At 39.6% G+C, this 14,652-nt stretch overlaps 1 protein-coding gene across 1 annotated transcript in view; it reads left to right on the top strand.

Moving 5' to 3' along the window:
• GABRG3 (gamma-aminobutyric acid type A receptor gamma3 subunit) overlaps positions 1-14,652 on the top strand; it is a 558,231-nt gene that overhangs the window by 431,178 nt on the left and 112,401 nt on the right. The gene's annotated exons all lie outside the window — the stretch shown is intronic.

Here is a 14,652-nt window from a genome sequence, read left to right as displayed (position 1 = left end):
AACAAAAAACAAAAAAAAACCTATCAGGCCTCCTACCCCAGGAGTCTGCATACTTTGGAGTGCTTTCTTCAAAACTTTTATATCCTTCTCTGGTACCTGGGCTGGCTGGGCTGGCAATGCCTACCTTAAAATTGTCCAGGTTCCTCCCTGGTTCCTCCCTGGTAGTTGTGACCTGCAGCATGCCAGCGTTGTCTCACTGGGCTCCCTGAGCCTGGGATGCACCCATCTGGCCCCCGGCTCTTTGCTCTCTGACCTCCTGTTTGTACGTGGGGGTCAACCAGATGCCCCACATAGCTCTGGAACTTGTACCTGTGTGATCATCCTGAGGCCTGGGGCCCGGCCTGGTCTGGGAGGGCTGTCTGGTTAATGGACATTTTCTGTTCACTGGCATGAGCTTGGGCCACAAAAATGATGCTGACACAGGGATAACAGTGGGCATTCTCTACTTGGGGCACCCACTGCTACTGGCCCTCAGGATGTTGGATCTCCCCACTCGGGACTGTGTGACAGGTAGTCACCCAGGGTGGCCCCATGTATCTTCTCTGAGGGCTTTTGAGACCACTGCCCAGCAAAGGCAACAAACCCTGCCCATCAGTGGCCTCTCCTGACTCTGACTGGTGAGGAGTCCTTGTGCTGTTGGCCTGTCTCAGCCATGTGGGATGCGAGAGACACGTTCTTTGTGTAAATGGCATGGCTTTTTTTGCTCTGCCATGCCCCCTAGATTCTTACACTGGTATGTTCTCCCAAGTCAGGGTGTGGTTTGCATCAAAACAGACTCAAGAATAGCTTATACTTTGAGAGCAAAAGAGCAAGTGTGATATTGATAGAAGAATAAGCAAATGGACAAACCGAATGGAATAGAGATCCCAAAGACACAATGAGGATTCCCCAGAAACTTGGTGTTCTAAAGCTTGCATTCAAAACATGATGAAAGGATGCATTGTTTGGTACGTAATTGTAGGACATTACTTTTTTGTGTATAGAACGTAAAATAAAATAAGCTCCCTATGCACGTACCTAGAAATCAATTCTGGGTTGATTAAAAACATAAATATGAATAAAATCAAAGCATTAACAAACACATATGTAAGAAAGTATCTCTATGACCATTAAATCCATGATCAGTAGATAATGATGTGTTGCTCAGCCTCATTTGTTATTAAAGAAATAATTATAAATTTACATGAAAATGAGATAGCATGTCATGCATGTTAGACTGGAAACATGTTAAAGATCCCACTCAATATAAAGTGTTTGTTAAAAGTGTGGGGGATCAAGGGTTGCTTTACACTGACAGTTGGAAGATCATTGTGGGTAATTGGTAAAGCTGATGGCATACATCCTCTATGTCCAAACAATTCTACTTTTAGACAAATATACAAGAACAATTTCACTTATGCATTCAAAGAGACCTTTCTAAAAATGTTCTTTGTGATAACATCCTGTGCTAGTGAAGAACTGATGAGAATTCAAATGTTCATCTGTAGGTGAATTGATAAATCATGTTTGATGTTTTCTGTGTGTGTGCGTGTTTGTGTGCTGAGAGAGTTTTGAAACAGCAATAGCCCAGTAGCAATGAGTACACCCAGCACCCTCGTCTTGGTCTCTAAATATGATTTTCTAATAAAATAAATCAAGGCTCCTTTAAGAAATGGCTGATTCTAGGACTGGGGTAGGGAATATAGGGAAAATAGAGGAAAATGTAGGCAAATGGAGCATCCTATAGTGCCAGGAAGTAAGAAAATGTTAAAAGACACAAGGATGGAGCACGTAAAAGAAATAAAGGAGCTCCCAGTGGCCAACAGTTTGAACAATACATTAATAATGAAGCCAGCCCAGTGGTGTGCATGGGAAGCTGGGATTACAGGAGGATCACTTGAACCCATGAGTTTGAGACCAATCTGGGCAATGTGGTGAGACCCCATCTCAAAAATAATTGATAATTAAATTTATTAAAATGTAGCCCCCAAAATAAAATACACACGAGTCCATACAGATATAATGATTGAATATATAAATAAATGGGGAGAGAAAAAAACCACAAATATTTCTTCCAGAAGAATTCGAAACAACTTCTGTAGCTACTTCTTGCTAGGAGGCGGAGCTTCCCCCACACCATTCCCACTGAGTGGAGGCTGGACTTAATGATTTTTTTTAAGATTAGAATATGAAAGGGGGGAAATAAAGTATCTGTACAATGGAGAGACCTGACAAACCTGATGATGTCCAAGTGATCAAGGTGACCCTCGCCAGTGGTGAGCCATGTCGACAGCGTAACATGATGTGTTGAGAATCGCACATCACCTCTGTGGTGGCCCCAAAAAAACGCATGCCCATGTTTAGCCATAAGAAAACATCAGGCAAAACCAGACTGAGGATATTTAACAGGGGACCTGACCAGTACTCCTCAAAACTGTCAACGTCATCAAAAACAAGGCACGAGTAAGAAACTGTCACAGATTGGAGGAAACTAAGGAGACATCACAGATCATCGTAGTGGGATCCAAGGCTGAATTCTGGAACAGCAAGAGGGTATGAGCAAAACTCGGTAAGTCTGGAGCTATTAAAGAGTAGTACACCAAGGTAGTTTGTTAGTTTTGTCAAAGTACCAGGGTAATGGGAGATTAACGATAGCAGGGAAAGGGTCAAACGTAGATGGGAACTCCGTGCCATGTTTGAAACTTTTTTGTAAATCTGATATTATTCTAAAGCAAACTTTATTTTTTCTTTTTTCTTTCTTTCTTTTCTTTTTTTTTTTGTTTTTTTTTTTTTGTTTTTTGTTTGTTTGTTTGTTTGTTGTTGTTGTTTTGAGACAGTCTGGCTCTGTCACCCAGGCTGGAGTGCAATGGCACAATCTCAGCTCATTGCAACCTCTGCCTCCTAGGTTCAAGTAATTCTCCTGCCTCACCCTCCGGAGTAGCTGCAATTACAGGTGCATGCGACCACGGCCGGCTAATTTGGTAGTTTTAGTGGAGACAGGGTTTCACCATGTTGGTCAGACTGGTCTTGAACTCCTAACCTCAAGTGATCCACCCAAGTTGGCCTCCCAAATTGCTGGGATTACAAGAGTAAGCCACCGCACTGGGCTCTAAAGCAAATATTTATTTTAAAAAAATTGGCTGCCATTTACTACACACCTACTGGAATGGCCAAAATCCAGAACACTGACACCAGCAAATGCTGGGAAGGACATGGAGCAGCAGGAACTCTCATGCATTGCTGGTGGAAATGCAGAATGGTAGCGCACTTTGGAGACAGTTTGGCAACTTCTTACAAACCTAGACATACTCTTACCATGGGATCCAGCAGGCACACTCCTTGGTACTTGCCCAAAGGAACTGAAAACATGTCTGCCCAAAAACCTGCACATGGATGTTTGTGGCAGCTTTATTCATAATTACCAACACTTGGAAACAACCAAGATGTTTTTTCAGTGGGTAAATGAATAAGTCAACTTTGGGATACCCAGACAATGGAATATTATTCAGGGCTAGTAATAAATGAGCCATCAAGCCTTAGAAAAACATGGGTGACAATTAGATGCATATTACTAAGTGAAAGAAGCCAACGGAAAGGGCTATAACTGTATGTTTGTAACTATATGACATTCTGGAAAAGGTGAAACTATGGAGACTGTATAGAGAACAGTGGTTGCCAGGGGATGGGAGCAAGGTAGGAGCAAAGTGGATGAATAGGTGGAGCCCAGAGGATTTTTTGGGCATCGAAACTTCTCTGTATAACATTAAATATACAATATATGATTAAACACGAAATATGGATATGAGCCATACGTGTCCAAATCCATAGAGTGTGCACACCAAGAGTGAACCCTACTGTGAACCATGGACTTTGTATGACAACAATGTGGTAGTAAATATACCACTCTGGTGTGGGATGTTGGTAATGGAGAGGCCATGCATGTGTCAGGTAGGGTCTCCATGGAGTATCTCTGCAACTTCCTCTAAATTTTACTGTAACCCAAAAACTGCTCTAAAAGTAAAGTCTTAAAAAAAATCATAGGCTAGTAGAGCTGGGTGGAATCTTACACCAGGCTGGGTGGAATCTTACACCAGGGGTTCTATAACAATAGGAAGTATCAGAAACACTGGAAAATTATTAAATGTAGGTTCCAGGGACTTTCTGCCAAGTCTCAGAAATTGTTTTTAAGAGGACTGCCCTGGGGCCTTGGAATCTGTGTTTTTAGTAAGAGCCCCCAGATGCATTGAATAGGGGGATTAGTGATACATATACATGAAAACATAGTTGAGAACACTGCTTCCAGAAAATTAATGAAATCCAGTGATCGTGCAGCTCTTTGGTTGCTGAGCTATAACCAGAAACCGGGTCTCAAAATCCCTCAGGAGAGGCAGGAATGGCTACTTTATAGTTCTGAAATTATTTCTAACTATTAATGGACCTATAGATCCTATTATCATGAAGAAATGAACATTGGCCCAAGCAAACCGGGGGCCAAAGCAGGTGAGAAGGTAAGAAATGAAGCGGTAACAGCTGTGAGGGCCGTGGGTCTGCCACGTTTTGGAATTCCAGAGATTTCCAGTGTGGTGTTTTCTACTTCGTGGTGACTGCAGAGGACAATAGAATTTCCCTTCTCAAGGCACCTGCTAAGCCCTAATTGCCTTCAGACTTCCAGATGTCACTAAGTCTGTTTGCCTGCACGTATTATAAGATAAACATTCAAAAAAGACAGGAGACTGGACCCATTGCCTTCTTTTCAGCTCCTGCTGGTGATGCACTTGAAGACCTTGGGTGGTGCAGTGATTTTTTGCCCATCATCAAGCTTGAAGATATTTTAAGGTTCCATAAATCATCTTGTACAGTATGTATCTTACAACTTTACAGAAACAGTGTTTAAAGTATTAAGCCAGTTAAATGGATTTCTACACAGTGGGTATATTTCCAGACCCACCTTTCTGATCCTTTCTATATTTTTTCTAAATATGTCTGTCGCTTATCTTTGTATCCTAATACCAGGGTTTATGACAGAGCAAAATTTTAATGATGAAATCCAACTTAATATTTTATTCTTTTATGGATCTTTCTTTTGATATCATACCTAGGCCGGGCGCGGTGGTTCAAGCCTGTAATCCCAGCACTTTGGGAGGCCGAGACGGGTGTATCACGAGGTCAGGAGATCGAGACCATCCTGGCTAACACGGTGAAACCCCGTCTCTACTAAAAAAAAAAAAAATACAAAAAAACTAGCCGGGCGAGGTGGCGGCGCCTGTAGTCCCAGCTACTCGGGAGGCTGAGGCAGGAGAATGGCGTAAACCTGGGAGGCGGAGCTTGCAGTGAGCTGAGATCCGGCCACTGCACTCCAGCCTGGGCGACAGAGCGAGACTCCGTCTCAAAAAAAAATAAAACATAAATAAATAAATAAATAAATAAATAAATAAATAAATAAATAAATAAAAAGATATCATACCTAAAAACCCATTGTCTAGACTGTTATCTGAAAGATTTCTTCCCATGTTTTCCCAACATTTTTAAAGTTTTATATTTAAATCTATTTTGAATTAATTTTTGTGCATGGTATGCAATATTGATTAAGGTTTGGTGCAAGGGCTATGAATGTCCAATTTTTCAAGCACTATTTGTTGAGAAAGCTATCCTTTCTCCATTGACTTGGTTTTGCTCCTTTGGAAAAAAAAAATCACTTAGACATATTTGAATCTCCTTATGGAGTCTCTGTTCTGTTTCATTGATCTGTATATGTGCCCTCCACCAATAGCAAACTGTCTCAATTACTGTAACTGTATAATTAATCTTAACATCAGGTAGAGTGCTTCCCCCTATTTTAATTCTTTTTTAAATTGTTTCAGCTAGTCGAATTCCTCTACCTTTCCGTATGACTTTTGGAATAGCTTATCTTATGTACCAAAAAGCTCTAGCTGAAATTTTATAAAGAACCAGGGAGAATTGACATATTTATTATACTGAGTCTTCCAAAACAGGAACACTGTGCATCTCTCCATTATTTATCTCTTCATTAGTATGTAGAAAAAAAAGATTGATTTTTATGTGTTGATCTTGTATCTTATGACCTTACTGAACTTACTTATTAGTTCTAGGAGTCAGTTTTTTTATATAGATTTTTGGGGGATTTTGTATGTAGACAATGAGTGTTTTCTTTCTTTCTTTCCAATCCATATGACTTTGATTTCCTTTTCATGCCTGATTATACGGGCTAAAACTTCCAGTACTGTGCTAGAGTGGTAAGAATGGACATCCTTGCCTTGGTCCTGATATTGGGGATAAAGCACTTAGTCCTCTACCATGAAGTGTGATGTTAGATGAAATGTTTTATTTATAAAATCAAGAATGTTCTTCTCTATTCCTAATTTTCTAAGAGTTTCCGTTATAAGTAGATATTAAATCTTGTCAAAAGCATTTATCTATCAAAGGATGAGATCATGTTAGTTTTTCTGCTTTAGTCTGTTGTTGTGTTGGATAACGTTGATATTTAATCATTGAACTATTGCTAGAATAAATGCCATTTGGGGGTTGTATAGTCCTTTTTATAAATGACTGCATTCAATTTACTGTTTTTTAAATCATTTTCCATCTCAATTTATAAAAGATACTGTAGTGTTTTTTTGTACTTTTTTGGTCTAGCTTGGTTTTTAGGTGATATTGGTCTTATAAAATATTGTGGGAACTCTTTCATCCTTATTTATTTTGACAAATATTGTTAGAATTGATGCTAATATTCGGTAAAAACCTCCATTAAAGCAGTCAGAGCATGAAGCCTTCTTTTCCAGAAGGTTTAAAAATTATATATTTAATTTCTGTAATAGAGTAGTATTTAGATTACTTATTTTATATTGACTGACACTTGACAGTTTCCTTCTAGTGAATCCAAGGTACTGTCTAGTTCCTTTTATTTAACCTTTAGTATTTCCTGTAGAGAAGCTTTGCTAGTGACATTCTCTCAGTTTTAGTTTATCTGAGAATGTCTTAATTTCTCCTTTGTTTTTTTCCAGAGATATTTGTGCTGACTGTAGAATTCTTGGTTAGCAGTCTTTTTCCTTTAGTACTTTGTTGAGCAGATTGATGAGAGTGTGTGTTTGTGTGTGATTGTGTGTGATTGTGTGTGTGTGTGATTGTGTGTTTGTGTGTGTGTTTGTGTGTGATTGTGTGTTTGTGTGTGATTGTGTTTGTGTGTGTGTGTGTGTGTGTGATTGTGTGTGTTTGTGATTGTGTGTTTGTGTGTGGTTTTGTTGTGTGATGTGTGTTTTGTGTGGTTGTGTGTTTGTTGTTATTGGTGTGTGTTTGTGATTCTGTTTGTGGTTGTGTGTGTGTGTGTTTTTGGCTTTTGTGTGTTTGTGTGTGATTGTGTGAGTTGTGTTTGTGTTGTGTGTGTTTTTTTGTTGTGTGTGGGGGGGGGGGGTGGGGTGGTTTGTGTTGTTTGTTGTGTGTGTTTTGTGTGTTATTGTGGTGTTATGTGTTTTTTGTTTTGTGTTTCTGTGTGTTTGTTTATTTTGTGTGATTTGTGTGGATTGTGTGTGTGTTGTGTGTGTGATTGTGTTTGTGTGTGATTGTGTGTGTGTTGTGTGTGTGTGTTTGTGTGTGTGTGTTTGTGTGTGTTTGTGTGTGATGTGTGTTGTGTGTGTGTTGTGTTGTGTGTGTGGTGGGTGTGGTGTGTGATTGCTGTGTGGTGTGTGTGTGTTTGTGTTTGTGTGTGTGTGTGATTGTGTGTGTTTGTGTGTGATTGTGTGTTGTGTGTGTGTTTGTGTGTGATTGTGTGTTGTGTGTGTGTGATTGTGTGTGATTGTGTGTGTTTGTGTGTGATTGTGTGTTTGTGTGTGATTGTGTGTGTTTGTGTGATTGTGTGTGTGATTGTGTGATTGTGTGTGTTTGTGTGTGATTGTGTGTGATTGTGTGTGTGATTGTGTGTGTGTGATTGTGTGTGATTTGTGTGTGTGTGAGATTCTGTGTGTGTGATTGTGTGTGTGTGATTGTGTGTGTTTGTGTGTGTTTGTGTGATTGTGTGTTTGTGATTGTGTGTGATTGTGTGTGTTTGTGTGTGATTGTGTGTGATTGTGTGTGTGTGTTTGTGTGTTTGTGTGTGATTGTGTGTGTTGTGTGTGTGTTTGTGTGTGATTGTGTGTGTGTGATTGTGTGTTGTGTGTGTTTGTGTGTGATTGTGTGTGTGTGATTGTGTGTTGTGTGTGTGTTTGTGTGTGATTGTGTGTGTGTGATTGTGTGTGATTGTGTGTGTTTGTGTGATTGTGTGTGTGTGTGTGTGATTGTGTGTGTGTGGTGTGTGTGTTGTGTGTGGTGTGGTGTGTGTTTGTGTGTGATTGTGTGTGTTTGTGTGTGATTGTGTGATTGTGTGTGTGTTTGTGTGTTTGTGTGTGTTTGTGTGTGATTGTGTGTGTTTGTGTGTGTGTTTGTGTGTGATTGTGATTGTGTGTTATTGTGTGTGTTTGTGTGTGCTTGTGTGTTTGTGTGTGTGTTGTGTGTGTGTGTCTGTGTGTGATTGTGTGTTTGTGTGTGTTTGTGTGATTGTGTGTGAATGTGTGTGATTGTGTGTGTTTGTGTGTGTGTGATTGTGTGTGTGTGTTTGTGATTGTGTGTGTTTGTGTGTGTGTGTGATTTTGTGTGATTGTGTGTGTGTTTGTGATTGTGTGTGATTGTGTGTGATTGTGTGTGTGTGGTGTGTGTGTGATTGATTGGTTGTGATTGTGTGTGTGTGTGATTGTGTGTGATTGTGTTTGTGTGTGTGATTGTGTGTGATTGTGTGTGTGTTTGTGTGTGTTTGTGTGTGTTTATGTGTGATTGTGTGTGTTTGTGTGTGATTGTGTGTGATTGTGTGTTTGTGTGTGATTGTGATTGTGTGTGATTGTGTGTTGTGTGTGTGTTTGTTGTGTGTGATTGTGTGTTGTGTGTGATTGTGTGTGATTGTGTGTGTGTGTTTGTGTGTGATTGTTGTTTGTGTGTGATTGTGTGTGTTTGTGTGTGTTTGTGTTTGTGTGTGATTGTGTGTGATTGTGTGTGTGTTTGTGTGTGTGTTTGTGTGTGAATGTGATTGTGTGTGATTGTGTGTGTTTGTGTGTTGTGTGTGATTGTGTGTGATTGTGTTGTGTGTGTGTGTGTGATTGTGTGTGATTGTGTTTGTGTGTGTTTGTGTGTGATTGTGTGTGTTTGTGTGTGATTGTGTGTGATTGTGTGTGTTTGTGTGTGATTGTGTGTGATTGTGTGTGTGTTTGTGTGTGATTGTGTGTGATTGCGTGTGTTTGTGTGTGTTTGTGTGTGTGTGATTGTGTTTGTGTGTGTTTGTGTGATTGTGTGTGTTTGTGTTTGTGTGTGTGTGTGTGTTTGTGTGTGATTGTGTGTGATTGTGTGTGATTGTGTGTTTGTGTGTGATTGTGATTGTGTGTGATTGTGTGTGTTTGTGTGTGTTTGTGTGTGATTGTGTGTGATTGTGTGTGTGTTTGTGTGTTTGTGTGTGATTGTGTGTGTGTTTGTGTGTGTTTGTGTGTGATTGTGTGTGATTGTGTGTGTTTGTGTGTGATTGTGTGTGTTGTGTGATTGTTTGTGTTGTGTGTGTGTGTGTGTTTGTGTGTGGGTGCTGGAATGCTTTCAGTGCTCTGGCAGATAGTTTAAGGCTGGCCTTAACCTTCCTTCTTCAGTTCGTCTTTCACAGAGATGGAAGATCCATCAGAGATGAGACATTAGGACGGTTTGTGTCTTTTCTGGGCCTACAGCCCTGCACGTGAACGTGCCCGTATAGATCTTCAGTTAGATGTTAGAGCTTTTCAAAGCACTGTATTGACAGTCTCATCTTCCATGGTATTTATTTAAGGATTTTCACAGCCTTTTGCTTACCCAACTAGCACCACCAGCTCAGGCATCCGGGAAGTTGAACGACTGTGGCTGGAAGTTTTGGACAAACGCTCTGTGGATATGGCTTTCTTCACTGAACAAGCCCTGATTCAGGTCAAATAAATATACACCCTATGAGTGAGGTTTTCGGACACAGTCAAGAGGCCAGGCAATCCTCCAAAGCTCCTAACCCATTCTGCACCCTCTCCTTGTTGCTAGGCTGCTGGTTTTCATGGCTACCATAGTTATAAAGTTCCTCAGTTTCAAGGCTGTCACAGAAATGAGCAATGGGGAATGAGAATTGGCCAACTTAAAATATTTAATACCATATAGCTTCCTTGTGTGATTGAGATCCAGCCATTTTTCCTGAATGAACTGTACTTCAACTGTTGCAGGTGTCTGGTTAATTTTCAAAGTTCTTAATAATTTAATTTTAACTTTTGTTGCTGCTGTTACCACTATTCTTATTGCTTTTATGGAGGGGATTTTCAAAAGCTTTTATGAGTCCATTTTTTGCTTCTCTCTTAGTATATACCTGTGTTTTTAAGTGGTCACCACAGGATTTACAATATACATATTAAATATGGCCGGGCACGGTGGCTCAAGCCTGTAATCCCAGCACTTTGGGAGGCCGAGACGGGCGGATCACGAGGTCAGGAGATCGAGACCATCCTGGCTAACACAGTGAAACCCCGTCTCCTAAAAAATCAAAAAAACTAGCCAGGCGAGGTGGCGGGCGCCTGTAGTCCCAGCTACTCGGGAGGCTGAGGCAGGAGAATGGCGTAAACCCGGGAGGCGGAGCCTGCAGTGAGCTGAGATCCGGCCACTGCACTCCAGCCTGGGCGACAGGGCAAGACTTTGTCTCAGAAAAAAAAAAAAGAAAAAAAAAAAAACCAATATACGTATTAAATAAACTAAGCTCCCCTTCAAATAACACCATACCATTTACCATGTAGTTCAGGTGCCTTTTCCCGGCCTATCCTCAGCTTCTCCCCCTTGTTCTTTATGTACTGATGGCTAATCACCCAGTACATGGTTACTATTATCACTTTAAACAGTTACAGTGTAGATCAATAGTGAATAAGAAAAATGAAAGATTTTACTTTACCTTAATTTCTTCTTTCTCCAGTGCTCTTTCTTCCTTTATGTAGGTTTAATTTTGCATTATGTTTTTTTTTTTTTTTTTTTTTCTTCTGCTTGAAGAACTTATAATTTTTATTTCTGGGCAGGGCTGCTGCTATTTTATCCCCCAACTTTTTATTTTTCTGCGAGTCTGTATTTCTCCTTCACTTTTTTCAGTCACGCAAGTTTCCTAATTAAACTTTTTATTTTGAGATAACTGTAGAGTCACATGCAGTTGTAAGAAATAATACAGGGCTTCCACGTTCCCTTTCCTCATTTCCCCCAGTGGTAACATCCTGCACAAGGATGTTAGTACAATACCAAAACATTGACGCGGATAGAGTCAAGACACAGAACATTTCCACCATCGTAAGGATCACTCGTGCTGCCCTTTTTTTAGCCACATTCACTCCCTCCTGTCCTTGACCCCTGGAAATCACTAATTTGTTCTCTATTTCTGTAATTTGGCATTTCAATTACATACAAATTGTCTAATACCAGATGTAAAGTTTTTGAACTGGCTTACTTTCAGTCAGCATAATTATCTGATTCTCATTCAGATTGTTCTTTAACTCTGTCCTAAACAAATAAAGCGTGTTGATATTGTGTTTTCCATTCACATAACATAAATCAGTGAACTAAGCTCGTGAATTAGAGGTACGTGGTAAAAATGGGAAGAGGAAATCAGATGTTCTTGGCAGCTCTCACACACTTGAACATGGAAGAGGCAGAGCGGTCTTAGACCTTTGTGCTGAGCGTTGTCATGCAAAGCCACCCTGCAGTGCTTTGTATTTGCACTGGCTTTCATCCTTCCTCGTGTAACAGCTCAGTAAAGGACTAGGATTTTGTATCATAAATCATTTCTTTGAAGGAAAAAAAGAAATATTATGGCTTCCCTTAAGAAAATAAAAAATTAATGTGTTATTTTTGTTTCAGTATTTTTTACTCCAAATTTTAACCTTATATGTCCAGTTACAAATGATATATTTGCTGTCTTAAAAAAATTCACAGTAACAGTTTTCTTTGCTTCCTGTTTATTGCAAATCACTGTGGAAACAAACATAATTAATTGCAAAGTTATTTTTAATGTTTTGTCTAAATTTGTTCTATATTATTTTTTCAAGTCAAAGCAACCAAAAAAATGAAAAAATGCATAATCTCTTTAGAACAAACAGCAAATGAACCAATAAATAGATTATAAATCATACCTTATCCATTTTAGCAGTGTTTAGAAAAAAGTTTATGGATAATAATGTACAGTTACAAGAGATTTTTATTTACAATAATTCATCCACAATTAAAATATTTCCAATGAAGTAACTGCAAGTCTACCGTATCATTTTATTTTAAGACTACACATCTCAAATTTGCCATTAGTTAAGGCAAAAAATGTAGAAGAAAAAGTTTGACCAAAGTTAATAAGGTCAATTAGAAGACAACAAATTCACTAGAATTAGAGATATTAGAGAAGGATTTACAATTATATGCAGATTGCATCGTTTAGGGGAAAACAGGGTATGAAAAGAAAAACAATTAATGTGTGTGATAACATTAGAAATGAGCTGTCACCTGTGCTTAATGTAGCACACAAAAAATCATGATTTTCAAGTTGTGGTTAGAGCTTAAATCACATTTGAGTAGATAACTTAAATGCATACTTTCACATTTAATTGGGCCCTTATTTTTAAAAATGCATTCAGATCAGTGTGTATAAGTTGTGGCTGATTTTAAGACGGAGAATTGCAGAGGGAGCTGAGAATGTAAGTCGCAGCTGCTGAAGCTTGCTCACGAAATAAAATTATTTATTCATCCAAGGCTGTAATTTTGCAGTTATGTCTAACTCAAGATGCACCCTTTTCATCTTTCGAACAACTATTTCTTTGGTTTGGAAAGAAAGAATGAGATACCAATTTTTCTACATTCCTATTTTTCTCTTAAATATTTTCAGTTAATTAATGTTCATGTTTAGAAGGACTAATTTGAATAAAGTACTCTACTAGGCATCTGTTAGGTCTCTGATTTATTCTAGAAAATTAAATTTGTGTGGATAAAATGTGCAAGGTGGAATCCCTTAGAGATGTTAATGCTCAGAGCCTTTCTTTTTAATTGTGAAGGAATTATAGATATGTCAGCGCTTATGTGGAATTACAGATTCAAACACCAGGTAACCTATACTGAAGTTTTATTCTCAAGCTACCTACAGTTTATGGAATAAGTATGTGTAATATTTTTAAAACAAATCATGTAAACATTTTATTTCTACCTCTTCTCTCCCCTTGGGATCAGTTCATGTTATCTTTCTGGTTCATGAATGTCCCAAAGCGCTCGTGGTTTCTCCCTTTCTGGCTCTTCTTGCTGTCACCTGCCTCTTTTCTCCATGCTGTTGTGCTGTCCGGTCTCCTCTGCGGGCAGCCTACTCGTTATTCTAGTGAGTCATGGCTTTCTCAACAGCCTGGAGGGGTTTCATCGGGAGATGGATGTCTTCCAAGTCTGGAAGAGGCCCAGACTCTACCTGTTGTGATGCTTTAAGTGGGAAGGTCCTGCTGCTTATTTTAAACAAATGAAACACGCATTTAGAGATGAGGAACTCAAAGGAAACCCAGGGACTGGGGAGGACTTGGTACTAAGGAAGCACTCACTGAATCCATTTCATACCTTGAATTTCTTGGCATGTTCTGCATAGTTTTTCTTAGCTGGGTGGTTGTGACTCAGTTATCTGGCATTACGGAGACCACACTCTCATGAGCTGTCATGTCCCGTGTCAGAGACTCCGAACCTCTACTGTCCAGAGTGGCTCCGACATTCTCCTGCTTTATCATCATTTTCCTCCCCCGCGTTTTTCAGAAGCTTGGGCAACGCTGCCCTCCTAGCTCTCTAAAGTAGGCGTCAAAGTCTTCAGAATAACAGCAATTCCCTTTCCTTTGGCTTCTTTCAGGATTTATTCTTTATGTTTGATTTTCGGGAGTGTGAAAGTGATCTGTTCAGGTGAAATTGTTATTTTTGGCATTCATCCTGCTTGAGATCCTCTGAGCTTCCTGGATCTGTGGTTTCGTATCTGACATTAATTTGCGTACATTATCCAGTCAATATTTTAACTGGATTATCAAAATTAGTATTAAAAAGTAAATTAATTTTAAGTAAAGTATTAAAGATGTTGTCTTTTCTTTCTCTTTCTCCTCTTATTCCCATGATGCATGTGTTTCCCCTTTTGTCGTTGTCCCATAGTTCTTGAATATTCTGTTCCGTTATTTCTGTTTTTTCTCTTTGCTTTGCAGTTGTAAAGTTTTCTGTTTCTATCTCCTCCAGCTCAGAGATGTTTCTCCTGAGCTGCATCCGTCTCCCAGCGAAGCCCTGCAGGCACTCCTCGCGGCTCGGAGGGTGCTTTAGGTCTGGAGCATTTCTTTTTGGTTCTTTCTTAGAATTCCCATCTCTGCTTACACTGCCCATCTGTTCCTGCATGTTGTCTACTTTATCCATTAGATCCCTTGGCGTATTCATTATCGTTGTGTGAAATTCCTAAATAAAAATGATATGGTGGACTCTGGGGACCAGGAGAAAGGGTGGGAGGGGGACGCGTGTACACTGCTCAGGGGACGAATGCGCCACCATCTCAGAAATGCCCACTAAACAACCTGTCCGTGTAACGAAACACCACCTGTTCCCCAAACATCTGCTGACATTTAA

Source organism: Rhinopithecus roxellana, chromosome 5 (genome assembly GCF_007565055.1).
Source record: "Rhinopithecus roxellana isolate Shanxi Qingling chromosome 5, ASM756505v1, whole genome shotgun sequence".
Taxonomy (NCBI): domain Eukaryota; kingdom Metazoa; phylum Chordata; class Mammalia; order Primates; family Cercopithecidae; genus Rhinopithecus; species Rhinopithecus roxellana.
The sequence above is the reverse complement of the archived record's forward strand: the minus strand, read 5'-3'. Positions and strand labels throughout refer to the sequence as shown.